The following is a 20,348-nucleotide window of genomic DNA, read 5'->3' as shown; positions in this document are numbered from 1 at the left end:
ACATATATACAATGAATATTACTCAGCCATAAAAAGGAACGAAATTGGGTCATTTTTAGAGACGTGAATGGATCTAGAGACTGTCATACAGAATGAAGTAAGTCAGAAAGAGAAAAACAAATATCATATATTAACACATATATGTGGAACCCTGAAAAATGGTACAGATGAACCAGTTTGCAGGGCAGAAATTGAGACACAGATGTAGAGAACAAATGTATGGACACCAAGGGGGGAAAGTGGTGGGGAGTGGGAGTGGTGGTGTGATGCACTGGGAGATTGGGATTGACATGTATACACTGATGTGTATAAAATGGATGACCAATAAGAACCTGCTATATAAAAAAATAAAATTCAAAAATTCAAAAAAAGCACAATAGGTTTTATAATAATATATTAAATAATAACAAAGTTACAAAAAATACTTTTGGATCATAATTTTATATAATTTAATAACTAGTAATTCTTTATTAGTATTATATCTTGACAATAATAAGATTTTTCTGGCTTGCTTTTCTGAAAATTAATTTATTAAGAAATAAAAAATTATCATTTTGGCAATTTAATTTCAGTTAATATAATTGAAAGCGATGTCAGTTGCTGTTGGTAAATACAAGATTGTAAACAAAATTTTTGATAATTTTTAATTTTGAGAATATTTCTGTTGATGCAACTGATACTAGAGCTCTTAAGAGTATTTTATACGCTGCAAAAGCATAGTATAAATATCTGATATATTAGTTTGAAATATAAATTCTAGCAAATCCAGAGCTGATGTCTCTAGTGGAACAATTTTTCTAGAAGTGATTTAACTCTTAAAACCAATCAATTTCATGTAACTCTGAATTTAATGCTGAAAGTAAATTTATACAGGAGCACTAAAAAAAAAAAGTCTGATGAAATTTAATATTCCTTCCCTTTCCTTTGCAAATCAGATTTTTCTTTTACCTAGATGTCCAAAAGTGTCTTTTTTTCTTTCCTGTTTTTTTTAAAATTCCAGACATTCTTTTGGAATATATCTTGCTGTTGGTTAATATTGAAAAGTATGCCTTCTCAATTTTTTTGAAATGCAGAAAAAATTTTAATTATATTTTTTGGTATTTGCTCAGCTCCTTTGCTTCAGTTTTCTTTCTCAGTAACTCTTATTATTTGTATATTGGATCTTCTTTGCCTGTCTTCAGTATTTGTCAATTTCATGCAAATCCTCTTATCTCTTTATGTTTTGTTTGATTTTTAAAAATGGCTTACTTTTCATATTCTATTTTCTTATGGCATTATTTGTGTTTATTAACTCTTTTGGTTCTTTTACTTTAGCTACTATTTATAAAATCTTTTTTTTTTCTTTTTAGTTCTATACCTTCCTTCAGTTCTGTCATCTACCTTGAACTTTTCTAATTTTGATTTTTGTTGTTTTTTTCATGTCATATAATTTTCTTAACGTCTTAACTTGTTTTGAAATAGAATGTCACAATTTTGATCTGTTTTCTAATCATACTTTTCTGTCACCCTTTCATACTTTATAAGGATATATTCTACTACTTATTCTCTTTTTCTCTTTTAACAACTTTGTATGATATTTAACCTGGATATTTTAAGATGGCTCATTTCTATGTGAAATTAGTTTCCTTGAACTTTTATAAGGAAGCTTGGTTCAGGGAAGATTTTTTTTTTTTTTAAGTTCACAGTTAAATTGGGAAGTTCAACTGAACTACTACTTATGTAGTATTAAGTACTTTCAACCACTACTGAATATAGTATTGGTGACCTGCTTTTTTGAGATTTTCTGTCTCTGTCCCTGTCTCACATTTTTATCTGGACCTTCTCTTTCTTTTGTATCTATTGGCCCTGTCCTGTTCAATTTTGATTCCACTTCCAGCAGTCTCTCCTTGGTGTAGAGCCCTGTCATGAAAAGAACCTGTTTGGGTCAGTTTTGATATAGAAAAGATTACTCCAGCTCCTTCATACTTAGCAGATACTCCCTGTTATAGGATGCAGCAAAACCACTCCCAGTTTTACCTGCCACTTAAAAAACTGGCCTGCATGCATTTCCATTAGTATCTGTTGGACCTTTTGGGGGCTCTTCCTCCTGTTCTCAGGTCTGTCAGATGCCCCATTGCTTTCCTCTGTTTTTTTGTTCTTTGTTTTCCCAGACAGATGTTGCTGACACCTACCTGTGTTCTGTGGATTGTGGTAAAACTTGTCACGTTGTTTTCCTTCAAATTTTTTTCATGACTTTTCATTTAGCTAACTAGTTTCCCGGTCTGATTTTATGTGATGATTTGAGAAGATCCAAACATTTCACTTCCACTGTCCATCTTCCCCTAGTCCCCTGATTCAGTAGTTTTAACAAGCAGAAATTATCATTTGATTTGATTTACCATAAAGAAGATTTCTGAAAGGAAGAAAGTGTATCTGGACAAGTGAATTTGGGTTTTTGTCTGAGTACTTTAAATTTGTTTTTCAGGAGGGCAATGCTAGTTCCTGAATTTGAATGTTATCAAAACTGTATTGGGGGCTTCCCTGGTGGCACAGTGGTTAAGAATCCGCCTGTCAATGCAGGGGACACAGGTTCAAGCCCTGGTCCGAGAAGATCCCACATGCCGCGGAGCAACTAAGCCCGTGCACCACAACTACTGAGCCTGCACTCTAGAGCCCGTGAGCCACAACTACTGAGCCCACATGCCACAACCACTGAAGACTGCACGCCTAGAGCCCGTGCTCTGCAACAAGAGAAGCCACCACAACGAGAAGTCTGCGCACCACAATGAAGAGTAGCCTCTGCTCACAGTAACTAGGGAAAGGCTGTGTGCAGCAACGAAGTCACAGTGCAGCCAACAAAACAAAACAAAACAAAACAACAAACTATATTGGGAGACCACAGGTGTGAAATCAATAAAAAAAATAAGGAAATATCTTTAATTATGCAGTGATATTTGCAATTGATCCCGTAGGACTTTCTGTTTTCTCAACTCTATTTTCCATTTAAACCTCAATGGATGGGATGTTCTAAAGCACTTAGAAGGTTGAGCCTGACCCCTGATGATCTGACTCTAAATGGACCACAGCCAGCAAATTACCAAACCAGGGCAGATCCTGTTGGCAGTGTCTGTGTTCTGGGCACTCTGTTCTTGTTTTCAACTAGGAGCAGAGGTTTTCTTAAATGCAAATCTTCCCATAATTCTGTGTTGACTTACAGCATACAGGTAGGGTGAATTACTTTATTGGAGGAAAAAAATTTACTTAGGGGAAAATAATACTGCCAGATATTTCTGTCTATTCCATTGTAGTACAAAATCAGACAAGCACATGAAACACGGTACTGATAAAAGCATCTTACGATTTCAAAAGTAGTAATTTTAAAATTTAAGCTATAATTCTCAGGGCTCCCAAACTGAAAGATGTACAAGATGTAGAGTAATTAGTGTCAACTAATTAAGACATTGTCAATAATTTTCAATAGCTCTATGTGGCTAAACAATACGAGTCCATTCCAGCAGATTTTTGTGGGTGGGCATCAGCTTCCAAGATTCAACATCTTTTCTGTCTCACCTGAGAATTTCCACGCCACATATCAGGGAAAAGGTATCTTATTTGCCTCATCTTTTTGTGCATGTCTCTTCCAGTCCTGCTTGCCATCTGGCCATACTTTGAACGCTGCCCAGCAAGGAACTGAGTTTTGATGGTGCCAAAAGGAAGAAAAACCAACTCCTTTGGCCTTATTTCTTTAAAAAATAAAATAAATCCCATCATGGATGTACAACTAAGTCCTGGTACTTCACGATAATAATAATTTTCATTGTTACAGTCAGGTACTTAAGCCTTCTTGGATAGAAAGCCTAGAGAGAGAGAGAGAGAGAGAGAGAGAGAGAGAGAGAGAGAGAGAGGGACTGACTTACAGAGATAGACATAACCACATAGATATAGACAATTATACTTAAATATCTATCTATACCTATTTCTTATTACTTACAATGTGAGTATCATTCACTGACAATCAGCAATCATCTGGAGCTGTTATGCAAAGTTTCAAAAGAGAGAAAATTCTAAAATCCTCCATCCTGAGACCACCTTCTATGAGATCTCCTTTTAACCTAAAGCACCTCCAGGAAGAAACCCTTCTCTCCCGCATCCACCCCTGCTTTGGTCAGAGCACAATAGATGAGAATATATTGGAATTAAAGTGACCAAACCATACCAAATATGAGATGATAAAGCCCAGTCACACAGGTTTGTGTCTGCACATGTTATCTTCTAGATGATTCTAGTCTCAGCTCATTCAAACCTTGAAACAAGATCCAGCAAACTTGTATTTCAATTTCTGCAAAAGGTCACAAAACCTACATTCATTTCCCACTCAGCATCTGCTTTGCTGCCATTTCTGCTCTTTCCCGATGAGGGAAGGAGGCGTGCCAAGGCACCGTGATGGAGGGGTCACTTAATTTTCCTCTGTAAAGCCAAATCCCCCATGCTCTCCGTAATTACCCATCAATTTTACATAAATAGCAAAATTAAGCCCTATTATTCTCATTTACCACAAAATTAGAGGAATTAATTAAACATGGAAAAAGTGCCGATGTCTGCCAAATCGCTACTTCCAGTAGATGGAAACAAATTTAGGAATTTTGTGCAGGCAGGAAGAAAAATCAGCACGGCATCCAGAAACATAGTGAAGTGGTACCATTGAAAGGGTTTTGTAAGTGGAGCAGTGTGTAAGCACCAGTACACTCCTGCGTTTCTCCCCTGAGGCCAGGACAAGGAAAACACTCTACTCTACAGGGATGGAATCCAGCATCTTTACAATGCCGGGTGCAGCTTGTCATTGTTTTGGGAAGCTGTGGTTCATGTTTGGTTTGAGTTTGAACAAACCCAAAAGAAAAGGCAAACTTAAGGTGTACTTTCAAACCCAGATTTGTCAGAGAAATTCCTTCAGGTGACTGTTTCTAATGAAAACTCCAGGAATCGTACCACTGCAGCATCCGTTCTCCCATATGAAAGGTCAAGATGTGTTTAAGACCAAATTTCTGAAATAAACAGAAGCAGAAAGGGTGGGTGGTCCAACTTCCATAGTTTTTGATATTGGGCTCAACAATGCTCAGATTCGTTAGGAACTTTAGAAATGATGAGATCAAGAATGGTGAAGTATTTTCATAAACTGGAAAAGAAAGATTCAAAAATAAAAGTGTTCTTCAAAGATTGCCTAAGAGTCCCTTGCAATTACTTCCATTAGGAAACAATGAAATATATATTATTCCTTAAATAAACGCACCAGAATGATACCCCTTTTAGACTGCTGGGCTGCAGTAAAAAGATCTTCACATCTTCCTTAATGAGAGTTGTAAATTTGTCTCGTGCTAAATTTTTGTCTAGGGAACCCTGAATTATGTTACCTTGAGTTGTTCCCGGTAAGCATAAAGGCACCCACCCAGTTTTTGCTGTGAAAATGGCTCCTTCTGGCAAAGTGAAAGCAATTGGAACTCAGCATTTAATTAGCTGCCTTCTGTAAATATGCCATTATTCTTCCAGCTCTGTGCTGGAGTTATATTTACAAAAGGAACAGATAGCAATAATTATTTTTGGTTGTAGTTAGTCAGTATTAGTTAATGTCTGAGAATAATTTAGAGGAAATTAAGACAAGTGTAGATTATGGGTACAAAACTGAGGATAAGTGAGTGTCTGTCAGAGCAGAAATTTTACCTATATTTTCTACCATGGATTGGGAACTCAACTACACAGAGAAGCAACAAGTTTCTCACCTGAAACCCATTTAGCAAGGAGCACATGCAATCTATATCATCTTCTTTCCAATAATCACATGGTCGGTGTTCTATTATAGATGTTCAACTCCCAGGCCAACTTTTCCAGGGACTCAACACACTTTTGAGCTATTCATGTTACTTTGGACTCAGTGGCACCCTGGGACGGCAAACTCAGTTTAATATCAGCTAGGGCCAACAAGATGAAGGACGAGAGTCTGCTGTTCCCCAAATCCTCAATGTATTCCAAGGTCAAATATAAAAGGTGGATAAATTAGGTGTTTTGCTGGCTTCTATTAGACTATTAAGAGTTAACTAGCTTTAAAAACTTCATCCCTGGGCCTCCCTGGTGGCGCGGTGGTTGAGAGTCTGCCTGCCAATGCAGGGGACACGGGTTCGTGCCCTGGTCCGGGAAGATCCCACATGCCGCGGAGCGGCTAGGCCCGTGAGCTATGGCCGCTGAGCCTGTGCGTCCGGAGCCTGTGCTCCGCAACGGGAGAGGCCACAAACAGTGAGAGGCCCGCGTACCGCAAAACAAAACAAAACAAACAAACAAACAACTTCATCCTTAAGATTTGTAACACGGGCATTAGCGTGGGTAAATATGACTCAGAAAGGTCCTACAGCCACTCCTGATGGGAATGATGTAGGGAGCAGGTCATTGGGGGCAGCCTTCCCCAGAGCCTAGATGCCGGAAGACAACACCCCCATCAATTCTGCGGTTTCGGGGAGGGGAGCAAAATTATAAAGCGGGCTAAGGACACAGGCTGTGGGGTCCAACATCTCTGGATAGTTGCTCAAGTCCCAGCGCTTGTGAACTGTGAGATCCTGAGCAAGTTATCTACCCTCCCAGTTTTCTCATCTGAAAGATGGGAATCACACTAGAACTGAGCGGTTGGAAGGGCTGAATAAGCTAAGTCACATAAAGCAATCAGCACTGAGCCAGACACACAAAAAGGGGCTTTCTGAGTGGGGCGACTACAGCTCCTGGTACTATTTCCACTTTATCACCATCTCCTGAGTGCTGTTTAACATGGCTGTTTAAATATATAGCAGGTGTTGTGTCTGGGAGCAGAGTTTGGGGGCGGGAAAAATAAGAGGGGAGGAAGTAGCAAGTGTTGGGTTTGTCCCCAGCTGGGATAATGGGCTGAGTTTGAGACTGTACTGTCAGAGGAGAGACAGACAGATAAAATCCTTTGGTCTTTTGTCTGTTTTACTTTTATTTATTTGCGTACTTAGTGTTTCACATGTGCGGCTTGGCAAAATTCTAGCTCAAAGCAGAATCACTGCTCCTGAAATCAGTGGAGAAGCTCTGGGCATCATTAGGGTGGCCCTGAGGTCCAAGAGACAAAATATGACGGGCTTTGGGAAGACAGCCTCTTTTCACCATTGCCTCGTGCCCGCCACACTCTGGCACCCAGGACCGAGAGCCTTGGACACCTTGGACTGAGAGCACACAGAGTCAGCCCCGTTGGGATTCTCAAGGTCGACCCTGCTGGCTGGAAGTTTCCACCCAGCGGTCTGGCACTAATGGACGTGGAGTGCTGGAACCGGGAAGGCAGATCCAGGACAGGGGAGACAGATGTTGGGACAGCAGCTCACAGATCTGTCTAGGAGCAGATGTGAGGCACGCTGTGGGGGAAGTATCTGGATGGCCAATTTCTAATTACGGGAGCACAAACGGTCATAGAATTCGATCATTTACGCTCGTGTGTCATGATCGTAGAATCAGGAGATTAAAAATGTTGGGTTGGAATTCATAAACTTTGTCATGAGATTAGCATTCATCAAAACATTCAGAAGTCTCTAGGTAAGGAAAAGGCTCTCCCCAAACCCCACCGAAGGAGCTGCTGTGCTGTGATATCTCTGTTTTCTTTCTCTGCCACTTTCAGTCCCAGTTCCAACTTGTCTGGAGCAGAAGTGCTCCTCTTTAATGTCCTGCAGGAGGAACATGACCTGCTGAGGATGGCTAGCTTTCTGTCCAGCTCCGGAAAGAGGCCACGTGGAGCACCAAGGCTCCCAGTCCGGGGAACCAGAGGCAAATATGCAACCCCCTTTCCACAGGTCCTCAGTGTCTGTGCTGTGTGTTTTCTTGTTTTCTATCACCGAGGTGAATCTTATCTCTAAATAGTCACCTTCATGGACAGTATTTTGAAATAATTTCAAAGTTACTAAAAAGTGCAACAAAAAATATGGAGAACTCCTATATAATCTTTACCCAGATTCACCAATTTTTAACATTTAGTTTTTACACATCCATATTAAAACGTGTTTTTTATGAACCATTTGAGAGTAGGCAGCATACTTCATGCCCCTTAACCCCTTAATACTTAAGCATGCGTTCCACAGACTACCAGCCCCATGAAACACTCTGCCAGAAGAGATTCCTTGGCCTACAGAATGTGGAACCCCTCCAAGCTAAAGCCCCGTTTTAGAATTAAGGGCTCTGAGAGAAAGCATTTTGACCCAATGTTCCCAAAATTTACTTGACGAGGAACCATTTTGCTTCCGTGTGTGTGTCTTCGCACACGCGTGCGTACACAAGTGCACATGTGGCACCCAATATCATTCCGCAGAACACTTTGGGGAATGTTCCTCTGGCCACACGGGCTGAGGAGGAAGCAGGCCGCCTGGCCTTCCTGCCTCCTCAGGGCTCCCTCAGCTCCAGGACATGCTCTGTTGCTCCCCTCTTGAAGGGCAACCTCTGAAACAGGACACCTTTCTGGGCATAGGACATTCTTACTCTGGCAGAAGAGAAGTGGTCTGTCTGAGCCTTAGGAACTGAGACTTTTAGAGACTAGGATGGAGCCAATGATGAAGGCTGAGGGAGGGCTGGTAATCGAGATGCCACCAACAGCCCCATTTGCAGAGCTAACCGAGCATTGGGCACGAGTCACTGAATTATTAAGAGACAGCTGTCTTCTTCAGACAGAAATTTTCAGTAGTCCTGAAAATAAGCCCTTCTGATGTTCCATCCTATATACCAGTGAGGCACTTTCAAAACACAAATTCTAAAAAGAAAAAGCCCTACAACACAGGAAAGGCACACCTAACCAGCCCCTTCTCATCCGAATGGGGCACCCACATGTGTGTCTGGAAATGAAGTGCACAAGCAATGAAGGAAAGTGGGGTGGAGAGAGAGAGAGAGAAGAGAAAGGAGAGAAGGGAGATAGAACGAAGGACAGTCCAAAGTTAGGACGGCAGGAATGTTCCACTCAGCCCTGTGCTGGCTGTCAAACAACTACCGAGGCAGGGAGCAGGGTCCTCTGCATCTGAGGCTGAGAGCCACTCACAAAGGACATGAGAAAACTCTGCCGGGGCAAACATCTCACATGCCCATCTGCTCTTCCAAACAGTCAAATCCCTCCAATAATTCAGAAATATGGGATCATCCTGGGCTATCGAGTGTGTTCCAAACACCAATCTGGACCAGCCAACTGGAGCTGGACGTTTGGTTCAGTAGCCGTGAGGACGGAAGCTCAGAGGCCAAACCCACCTCAACAAATCCCGCAGAGGCAGGGAACAGAGCACTGAGAAAATGCTCTTATAGGCAAAATCTCAGGCTAGTGAAGAAGCTGCTGCGAAACCAGGAACTAAACAGAGGCAAACTCACTCAGGCAATTAAGATTTGAGGGCCATTAACTCAATGGCTGTTGGAGGAGAACGTGCTCTGGAGTTAACTGCTGCTTGCTAGCTCTGTGACTTTAGAAGCATTACTAAACCTCTCTGAGCCTCATTCCCCTCATCAGTGACATGATGATTAAAGAGTTCCTGCCCAGTAATATTGTTGTAAGGTTTTAAAGATTCTCCTGGTTATTTCTGAGACAGTGAGCATGAATACAGACTTATTCTCAAGATTTGTCAAAAAAAATCACTATGTGATTCCTGCCTCATGTTCTTGTTCTGTGGATTAAACAAGATAACTCACTTAAAATGTTTAGTCTGTAGTAGCATTTAATAAATAATAGCTATTATTTCTGTAATTATCATCATCAATATTATTACAGCGATGATGATATCGCCACATAATCTAGGGTTGAATGATCCAATTTAAAATCTTACAACCAAATGCAGATGGAGGACTCAGATGCAGCTTACCTATTTTTCAAAAGGGGAGTTAAAATCTATTTTGACCTCTCTCTCTCTCTCTCCTTCTGTCTCTGTCTCTTGTGCAAGGTAATGAATGTGAAAGTGTTTTGTAAATTGATTATTCCATCTTCCGTCTGTAAAATAAAAAAAAATTTTAAAAGCCATCCCAACGTGTGGGCTCCAGTGTCTTTTACCTCTTACATTTTATATTCAAAATATTACGGGTGTTTACTATCCCTGGTTCTCAGCTGTGAAAACTCTGCCAGTTGAAAACCTCTGGCTGGAACACAGGAGAAACTGCGCCATCTGCCGGCCGCTTGTGAGAACTGCTGGGGGGAAGCTGCCCACAGCCACATAAAATACTCTGGGAGGTAAAGCTGCAATGAGTCCTCTGCCCAGTGGTTTGAGATCCAAGGGGCATGGAGGGCTCAGCTGTCACTGAGGGTCTCTGAACGGGCACAGCTTGAGTCCCAGTGCCACGCAGCTGGACATGTGGCATCTGGCACTGGCCCATCTCTCAAGACAGCACCTGCCTTTGCAACTCGTGAAGCAGATGACGATTCAGCAGGGAGCAGGCCTGATGTACTAATCACGCTGCTCCTTGGCACTTTGTCCCATTCCTGGCCCAGTAATTCATCACAGCCTGTTGCCTCCAAGCCGTGGCGTGGGCTGCAGGTCACCTCTGCTCTTTCCTTTCCTCGCCCTAGGGCCTCAGCCATCTGTCAGGCACCATGGCCCGTCAGGAAGAGAGGTACACGGAGCATCATGGCCAGGGCACCACCCCAGTGAGACAGGTGGAGAGAGATGCTGACCATCCCAGAGGCTGCTACCAAAGGCCCTAGCTCTCCTCCACAGGCAGCAGCTCGGGCCAAGCCCTCATTTAAACCAACAATTGCACTTGCGCACAGATAGCCTCCCACACGATGGAAGGCTCCCAGCACCTAGCACAGGCCTCCGTAAGAGACAGTTCCTGAGTCGAATATGCAAACATGTGAATGACAAAGAAGCTGACCAGTACTCAGCACCTACTATATGCCCGGTGTTGTGTCACGAGCTTCACATTTGAATGTATTTAATCCTCACAGCAACTCTATGAGAAAGATACTATTACTGTATTTTACAGGTGTGGAAACTGAGGCACAGAAAAGCTAAGCAGCTTGTACAGCTGGTTAACGATGCGCTGGGATTCAAGTCCAGGCTGCCTGCCTCCAGAAGTCACACTTCTATTCTCTAAGTTTGATTTAGATACTTAATTAACACTGAAGACCAAATAATGCAACCAGAGAGAGAGGCCATGGAATGATGGAGCCCAAAATCACTGGTCGAGGAGTCCCAGGTAACTGGCTTACCCGTACTGACAACAGGGACCCAACGTGAGAGAGAAAGGATCAATCGTCATGGCTGGAGTAAAGGAAGAGGGATTCAGGAAATAGGATGACAGCAGAATCCAGGGAGAACCTGAGATGAGTGACTGCAGTAAATTATAGAATACGAAAGAAAGAGAACAGGAAGAAAACAAAGATGAGGTACAAAAGACTTCCATAATTCTTCACGTTCAAAACCTTAAAAGTAAACAAGCTTAGCTCAGCCATTCACCCAAGTAGCTGAGAAGAGCTGAGCACAGGTGTTGCTGAGGCAACACATGGAGGTTCGATCGCCAGACCAGGTGCTTGGCTTTGGTGTTGAGCCGCTGTTCCACGTGGGCTGGTGCACCGTCCTCCCCGCCTTGTGCTCACAGACACCCATCTCCCTCACTAGGCAGGCACGGTACTCACTCCCTTATTCAGTCTACTGGAGGCTGGGCACTGAGGATACTGGGGTGACTGGCACTACATGCACCCCGCTCTCATGAGTTTACATTCTGTTGGAGGAGTAGACAGAGTGCAAGCAGGCACATTAAACAAGATAGTTACACATCAGAAAACATGCGCTAAAGAAAATAAGTAGGACACTGTACTGGAGAACAATAAGGAGGACAAAGACCTATTGGCCGCAGAGAAGACGGCCAGGGGAGTTTAGCCACAGCCCTCATTTCAATGGGCCTCAGATGGCCAATGCTGATGACACCTCCAGGTGAGGATACCCACAGAGGCACAGAATGAAACTGACCGGAATAGACGACGATCCCCTCATGCAACTCTAATCGGGGGCCTCCACCAAACCACAGAATGCTACACATTCTTTTTACAAGATGAATTCTCCATCATCTTGTGAATAAATTAATTGGGGTTTTAGTGTATTTTATGTTGTTATGCATAAATAATATAATTTAAATATTCTGAAATCTGGACACTGGATTTGGCATTTCATTTGTGGGGGGTTGCTGTCTGAGAGCCAAAAACAGGCAGGCCCAGCATCTCATGCAGAACTAATAAGAGCCCCGGGATGGGGGCATGGCTTCAAAGGTGAGGCCTGCAGGAAGAGCATTTAAGGGCCAGGAGAGGCAGAGGGAGGAAGAGCTCTGCCAGCTGTGTGTTAACACTACTGCACATTCCAGGACAAAGGCATTGCTTCAGGACTTATGTTAAAAAGAAAATGTAGGGCTTCCCTGGTGGCGCAGTGGTTGAGAGTCCGCCTGCCGATGCAGGGGACACGGGTTCGTGCCCTGGTCCGGGAGGATCCCACATGCCGCGGAGCGGCTGGGCCCGTGAGCCATGGCCGCTGAACCTGCGCATCCGGAGCCTGTGCTCCGCAACGGGAGAGGTCACAACAGTGAGAGGCCCGCGTACCGCAAAAAAAGAAAAAAAGAAAATTTAAATACAGTGAGGAAATAAAAGATACGATCCTGGTAAGTTCCGGTAAGAAGGCTCTGAGTTAAGTCCAAGACAAACTGATTCCAATTTAGCCAAAAGTGGGGAAAACAAAGACCTCCCGTACAGCTTAACGCTACCCTTCAGCTTGATTCCTTGAGGCTCAGGACAAAAATTTGGAAATGAATCACTGAATCATAAGAAGCTAGGTCAAACTGTGCATCTCAGATTCACCCTGCTTCTGAAAATAGGCATTAAAACTGTAGCGATCCAGAAAGAAAAATACAAGTTGAGGCAGAATTTCTCATGACAGCCTTCACGACCTGCCCTGTGGGGACAGATGGTGGCTGGTGGTCGACCAAGGGCTGAGCCCTTCGTCTACTGGTTGCTGTGGCCTCCAGCTATTTCCTCAAGAGTTTCCATGGATGGCACAAGACAAAAAACCTTCTCTCTTAGGCTGGGGTTGAGGATGCTCAACATTTGGTTTGTCCATTACGGCTGCCCCTTGACAACAAGGAACCCGGGGACTGACTCAGGAGAGATGGTCCTGTCTGGGCCAGAGGCAAAGCAGCAATCTGGGCATTTGGGGAGGGCCTGTCTGTCACTGGGGGAAGGTGTCTGCGTGTTGAGAAAATAAAATTAGAGCAGGTCCTCCCTTTGTTTAACTACTTCCTCTTCCCCACGACAGAGGCGGAGCTGAGCTTTCAGCAATCCACTATGACAATTTCTTACCCCTTTACCAAGTGTCTCTCTGCTTAAAACCTTCCTTACACTCTGCATCTCTTCCCTTCTAGTTGAGTTCCCAAGGGAAATGCTTTATCACTCTCCTTCCCAGCATGACCCACTGTCTGAAACATTACCCGTCCTCACGAAGTATTTATTAAATGACTGAATTACCAGATTATCAAAATGTGTATCTACTGCCACAGAATTCCCTTTGACAGTTATTAGAAGATTTTTTTCTCTTAGGTCAACCAACAGTCATGGGGAGTCAACCATTCATTGAATAAGTTACTTATTCTACTACCACGTATCTACTGGGGACCTACTAGGTATCCGGCACCTCATAAGGTTTTCCAGATAGAGCAGTAAGTAACACAACATCCTGGCTCTCGGGAGCTGACAGTGGGTGAGACCAGGGGCCAACAAACTTTCTATAAAGAGCCAGGGAGTAAATATCTGAGGCTGTGCAGACCACATGCAGACTCTAACGTATTTCTCTTTGTCTTCTTTTCCCCAATCCTTAAAATTGTAAAAATCATTCTTATCTCAAGGATCGTTCAAAATAGGCCACAGGCCAAATTTAGCCCACAAGCCACAGTTTGCCAACCCGTCTTAAGACAGACAAACAAACGCCCTGATAATCACATAAGTACAGATGTTATAAGCCTATAGGAGAGGAAGGGAGAAAAACAATCTATACTGGGGGATGATTTTGAGGGGGTTTGGGAAAGCCTCTTAGAAGGAGAAACAGCTACAGTGTAATTTGATGAAGGAGGTTTTGATGAAGGAAAAAAAAAAAACAAACACAGGCAGGATGGGGGAGCGGGGGCTGGGGTGGGACAGGAAGACCCCTCAGGAAAAGGGCCGCAGGTCAGGGCCGCAGGCAGCAGAGCTGGGAGGACTCCTGATCACACAGGGCCTCGCCCACATCCTGGAGCTTGGGTTTTATCTTAGTTCCAATGAAAGGCTTTCAGGGGCTCTAAGCAAAGGAGTACCAGGATCTGACTCAAATCTAGAAGAACTCTTTTGACTGCTGTGCACAGTCTGTTTTGGGGAAGCAAGAGGTACAAGGGGGAAGGCCAGTCAACGGTAGCCTCATGTGATGGCTTGCAGTGTGTCTCCCCTTCCTTCCCAGATATGCTGAAGTTCTCACCCCCAGTACTTTAGGATGTGACCTTATTTGGAAACAGGGTCACTGCAGATATAATTAGTTTAGATGGAGTCATACTGGAGGAGGGTGAGACCCCATCCGATACAACTAGTGTCCTTATAAGAAGATGGCCACGCGAAGACAGAGACACAGGGGGAACGCCATGGGACGACCAAGGCAGAGACTGAGTTATGCAGCTGCAAGCCAGGGAATGCCAAGGATTGTCAGCAAACCTCCAGGAGCCAGGAAGAGGTCAGGAAGGATTCCCCTGCAGGTTTCAAAGGGAGCCTGGCCCTGTCAACACTTTGATTTTTAGACTTCTAGCTTCTAGAACTGTGAGACAATACATTTCTGTTGGTTCAGACACCTAGTTTCTAGCCCTTTGTTACAGTAGCCTTAGGAAACTAACACGCCTTGTAAGGGTGACAGTGGCAAGGACAATACATAACTGACCTGGGAAAAGATGCATTGATTTGGAAAACAATTTGAAGGTAGAATCAAAAGAACTTCGTGATGGGCTGGTTGGATATAGCAAAGTGAGGGAAAGGGGAGACGTCAGCATGGATGACACACACCAAAGGAGTAACACTGGTGACCTCTGGCAGGCCAGGGTGGAAGGGGTCTGATTAGAGGGAATGAAGGGAAGAAGGATATTCTCTTTGAAAATACACAACTACCTCGTTTCTCTTGTCAGTAGAGAAAGTATTATTTTTATGATAAAAACAAAAGAGTGGAAAAGTAAACAAGGAAAGAAAAAGTGAAAGACTCCCAGGTCTGGCTTGAAAATCCCTGTGGGTAGAGGTATCATGATAACGTTTGAGGGAAGCTGAAGCAGCGGCAGGATGCGTTCACGTGGCTGTGGGCACAGGCTGGGACGGGCCAAGATTTCGGGCTGGGACCTAAGGTTGAGATGAAGGAAGGGTATGAGATAATGGGAAATCTACCTTGCCTCAGTGAGAAAGCAGAATGGGTCAAGAAAACAGAGGCAGAGATGCGCGGGGGAGGCAGGGACATGTGCCTTGAAAGCACAGCTCCCCAAGGCAGTCCCCCGGTCAGCACACACCCTCTCGGGTCTGCCGGGTGCAGGACAAGCGGCCGTTCAAATCAATGTGTTGGCTTTGGACCGCCCCCCCTCCCCTTAGAGGAATTACACCAGGGAAGGAGTAAAAAGGTTGAATGCTATTTTAATTGAATTTGTTTTCAATTTATTTTCAGCTGTCTAGGGAAAAAGCTTTTACACTCACATCACGTGATTCCGTTTTACTTCATGTCCGTTATCCTCATAATGAGCTTTTAACGCATTAATGTGGCCCTGTTTGCTGAAGAGTGAATCACGTTGGTCAAATCAATAAATAGCAAAGGCGTAAAAATACACCAAACTAAGAGACTAAACCAGAATACAAATGGACAACTTGGGCTCCCACTTCCTTAAAAGTGGAGACTGCGTTCTGATATCTTGCCCCAAGGTACTGGGCTGAGTGTCACAGAAAGGTGTCTATTCTCCAAGTTTCAATTCCCCCGTGTCCGTGGAGCCAGCAGAGGTAAACTTTGGGGCCAACAGGAAGCTCTGCTGCCTGCCACCGGTGTTTAATCTCAGCCTCTCCAGCCATGTGCTGGAAATCTGCATTCCTTTTCTGCACACTCAGTTCCGCTCTTCGATACTCCAAAACACACTAGTCTTACAGGCTGAGAATTCCTGCAGCATGCTTTTGTATAACTGGGTATTTCCCATACTGCTTTGACTCAGAGAACTTTTAGACTTTTAAAAAATATTTTAATTAAGATACCAGTTCACACTGCGAAACACAAGTATCTAACCTCAGAATCATTTTAGGAAAATTCACCATATTACTACCTGAACTGGATTTTCATATTTGCACCGAAGTTTTTACATTCCATGAAACACCGATCACCCTCCTAAACAAAAGGGGTCACCGCTGCCTCTCTCTATGCCCTCCATGGAGCGTGAGGCTCTTTAGGGCAAATCTGGGGCATTCTTTACCCATAATGTAGGTATTCAGCAATGGGTGTGAAAGGAAGGAAGCTCTTTAGGACTCATTTCGTTGCAAACGACACAAACCTAGATCAAACTAACCTAAGAAAATTGGTATTTACTGAAAGTACACTGGAGGAAGCTCACAGCTCTGGACATGCGCGAGGAAGCATGTCTCAGGAAGGCAAGAATCAGAGAAACTGGAGAGATTTCAGGGACTCAAAAATGTCATCTAGAAGCTGATGCCCTCCTTTCCTGGCCGTTTCTTACTTATTTTCCTTTCTGCACGTTGGCTTTGTTTCCCCAAATGGCCAATCCTCATGGCTTTACAACTACAGAAGAAGGATCATCATCCCCTTAAAAAAGTCCCAGTGAAGAATTCTGACTGGCTTGACTCATGGCCTGGGTTTTTGTGACTAGTTCATCTGCATCACCGTGTGCCCACTTCTGAGTCTGGGTCCTGTGATTAGCAGCCTGCATTAGAACCACAGAGTTGGTTCTAGTGATTGCAATGGCTCCCTAAAGAGAAAGGGGAGCTGCGTTCTGAAGAAGGGCAAGGTGTGTAGGGCTGACATAGCATGCAGGGCCACTGCAGGTGGAAAGGAAGGATCGCTGGTTCTGGGGAAAAAGCCATATCAAATCCACGTCCTCCCTCACGTTCTTTGAAATCAGCCAAACTGCAGCTATGTTGCTGTGGACAAAGCTTAGCTCAGGTGTGGTCCTTGCAGTTTGTATGTAACCTGGGACTGCTTCTCCCAGGAGGACAGCTCACAGGGCTAATTGCTTTAGCAGGTCCATTACCTTGTTGGTGATTCTGTGCCTAATCTGTTCATTATGCTGCTTATGTCTTTTTGTGAGTGGAGAGCAATTGTGTTATTACAAAAGAAATAAGCTCTCTTGTTTCTTGAGAAATTCTCTTATGCCTGGACAGAGCGGTTTTTAAATTTATCAACCTGTCCTTGGTGATACCTCATTCTAAATGACGTATTAATCATGCTTTGAATATACAAATCAATTAAAGGTGTTTTAAAGGTTGGATTAATTTAATTAAGTCTCTGGTAGGACTTCATATTTATTTAGACTTTATGTATTGACTTTTAATGCATCGCAAATATGTGTCGTGGAAGATTATATTTCCATGATTGTGCTCCTTATGAAGTCTTCCTTTATCTACCTGTATATCCCCCTGGAGAGTTTCATCTTACCATCCATCCATCTGTCCATCCATCTGTCTGTCAGTCACCCTGTCTACGTACATATCTACCTACTTACCTACCTGCTGACGAAGTCTTTTTATCTTGTAGCTATGCCCAAGTGGATTCCTATAATCAATACACATGAGGGCCCATGACCATTCAGAGTTAGGAGATGGCAACCCACACCTCAGGGTTCTCTTACTTGAGGAACTCGATGCTCCCAAGCTGCCTTACGTTCTGGGCTGACCAGAAGTGGGGACACTCTAGCCATAGAAACTGACCCATAATTCTTCTGCGCATCAACACGCGCTCGGAATCATCCCCTAAGAGTCACTGAGATGAAAACCGTCAACCAGTCGAATTTCTCTGCCCAGCAAATAGACCACAACCACCAGGACACACTCATGGACCACAAGGTCTGCCAGACACTTGGCCCCCACCTCCCTTCTCCTCACTGACTCCCTTGATTCTTGTTTCTTAGTATCTCTTCCAACGCTGTTTCCTGAATCGGGTTGTGTTTGCATCACAGAACAGGGAGGGAAAGGTTGGACTCCCTGGTGAACAGTCTCTCAAGGAAGTATTTTTAAAAATAAAACACGGTTCTCATGCACACACCCCCCACTGAATCCACCAGGACCCACAGAACCAAACAATTCCTTATTCATCCCCTGTTCCTGCCTCACCTCACACTCCTAGCCAAACTCTCCAAGCACCCATGGGTGCTTTTAAATATTTATCTTGATAAAAATTTTGTGATTTTTTTGTACCCTCAAAACAGACAGAACTATGACCCATATTTTACAATATATGTAGCTCATTCCATGTATTTTTGGAAGTTCTAGTTCCTTCCAACAGCTTTATCTTTCCCACATGAAACAGAAACACTTGGTATCCAAAAAAAAAAAAAAATAGTATTTTCAAGATAAAGACTTTTATTCCAATGTATGGACATTATTTTCCTTTGCCTTCAGGATGAAAAACCAACATTCAGTAGCAAATACTCAAGGGGCATCTACTAGGTGCCAGATAATGCTTTACAAAGTGTTGAGGACCCAGCAGTGGATACCGTCTACTGGGGAACAGTCACGTGTCAGACAATCAAAGTACAGCGTCATGCAGAGCAGTGACGAGGGAAGCACAGGGTGCTGTGAACGAGAGGACTCACACCCAAGTCACACTCCAGTGATCAGGGAAGGCTTCCCAGAGGAGGTGACTCCACACTGAGGTTCAAAGAGTAAGTAGGAGTTACCAGGTCAATGGGGCTGGGCAGAAGGGAGATGCACGAGGACATCTGGTGGCTGAGTGGTGCAGGTGGGAGGTAAATTAAAACAACCAAAAAATAAATAAATTAAATTAAATAGAGAGAGAGAGAGAGAATTTGGACAAGAGTGAAGAGGAGGGTCCGAGGAGGAACACAGTGAGAGATAAGCGGGGCCGTTGCTGGAAGGACTTCGTCGGCCACATTAAATCTGATCTTTGCTCCCTTGGGCTGCTTACGGGGAACGGCCTGAGGGGGAAGGTCGAGCTGAGGTGGCAATGAGAGGCAGAAGCAGTGGGGATGGGGAAATGTGAGGCGCGTGGTGACTGGCTGGAGGGAGGAGGAGGAAGCAGTGATGACCGCACATGCACCTGGGGGAAGACTGTGTACTGGGAAGCGAGCGTACATACAGGCATGAGCGTACGCAGTCCGCCCACCATGCTGAGTCAGACAGGATGGGCCAGGTCCTGCCACGGTGACAACCTGAATTAACCCCCATAACAAAGGTGGCTCACACTGCCTGTCCATCACCAGCTGGCTATGACTCTGCCCGACATCATGTCCACTCTGGGATCCAGGCTGACAAGTCAGCCTCTGTCTGGAACATCGCCCCTCTCACCACAGAGAAAAATACATAATGAGCCTTGAGCAGCCTCTTAACGTTTTACTTTTACTCACATGGCATTGGCCTAAACAGTCACGTGAATTACTGGAGTTAAATGGGGCAGAGATGTATAAATCTCTCACTAGGAGGGCCGTTGGAAAACATGATGGGATAGCTATACAGTCTACGACAGCTAGAAGAAGTGGCTCCGAGCCCATTCATAATACCAACTGTAAAAACAAAGCCAAACCTAGCTTGTCCCATTCCAAGCTGGCGAAGCTTGTAGAGGTTCCAGCATTTGGGGATGTTTACTTAAAAGGGGCAAAAGGTATAGAGGGCCTCATGTGCCTTCATGGGGCTCCATCTGTGGGAACGCGTGCAAATCCCTCTAGACTGAGCCTCCCCGTCTGCCGAATGAATGCGTTAGACAGAGAGGGCTCTTTAAGAGTTCCTTCCGGTCTAAGATACAATGACTCTGAGCTCTTCTCCACCCCGGTGGTCTAAGCATCTGATTTCCAGGTCTTCTACCTTTGCAGCTTCAGAGACAAGGATCTCTCTCACTGCCACATGGTCACACCGCAGGAGTCAAGATGCAAAAGGGGGCCTCAGGCCTCTGTGATCTGTGAGCTGTGTACTCTGCTCTTATCTCATCACTGCCCTGGGAAGTTCTGTCTTCCCTACCTGGTCCTGCCTGCTGCATCCCATTAGAAACTAACCCGTTATGCTTGACCTACTTCTTAACCCTTGCCTGTGGGAAGGACCTACGGTACCTTTGGCTGTGGCCCGTCACTTCACGCAATCACGAGGTGGACATGTGGACCCACCCCGTGCC

Source organism: Delphinus delphis, chromosome 10 (assembly GCF_949987515.2).
Source record: "Delphinus delphis chromosome 10, mDelDel1.2, whole genome shotgun sequence".
NCBI classification, from domain to species: domain Eukaryota; kingdom Metazoa; phylum Chordata; class Mammalia; order Artiodactyla; family Delphinidae; genus Delphinus; species Delphinus delphis.
Note: the sequence above shows the minus strand (reverse complement) of the source record.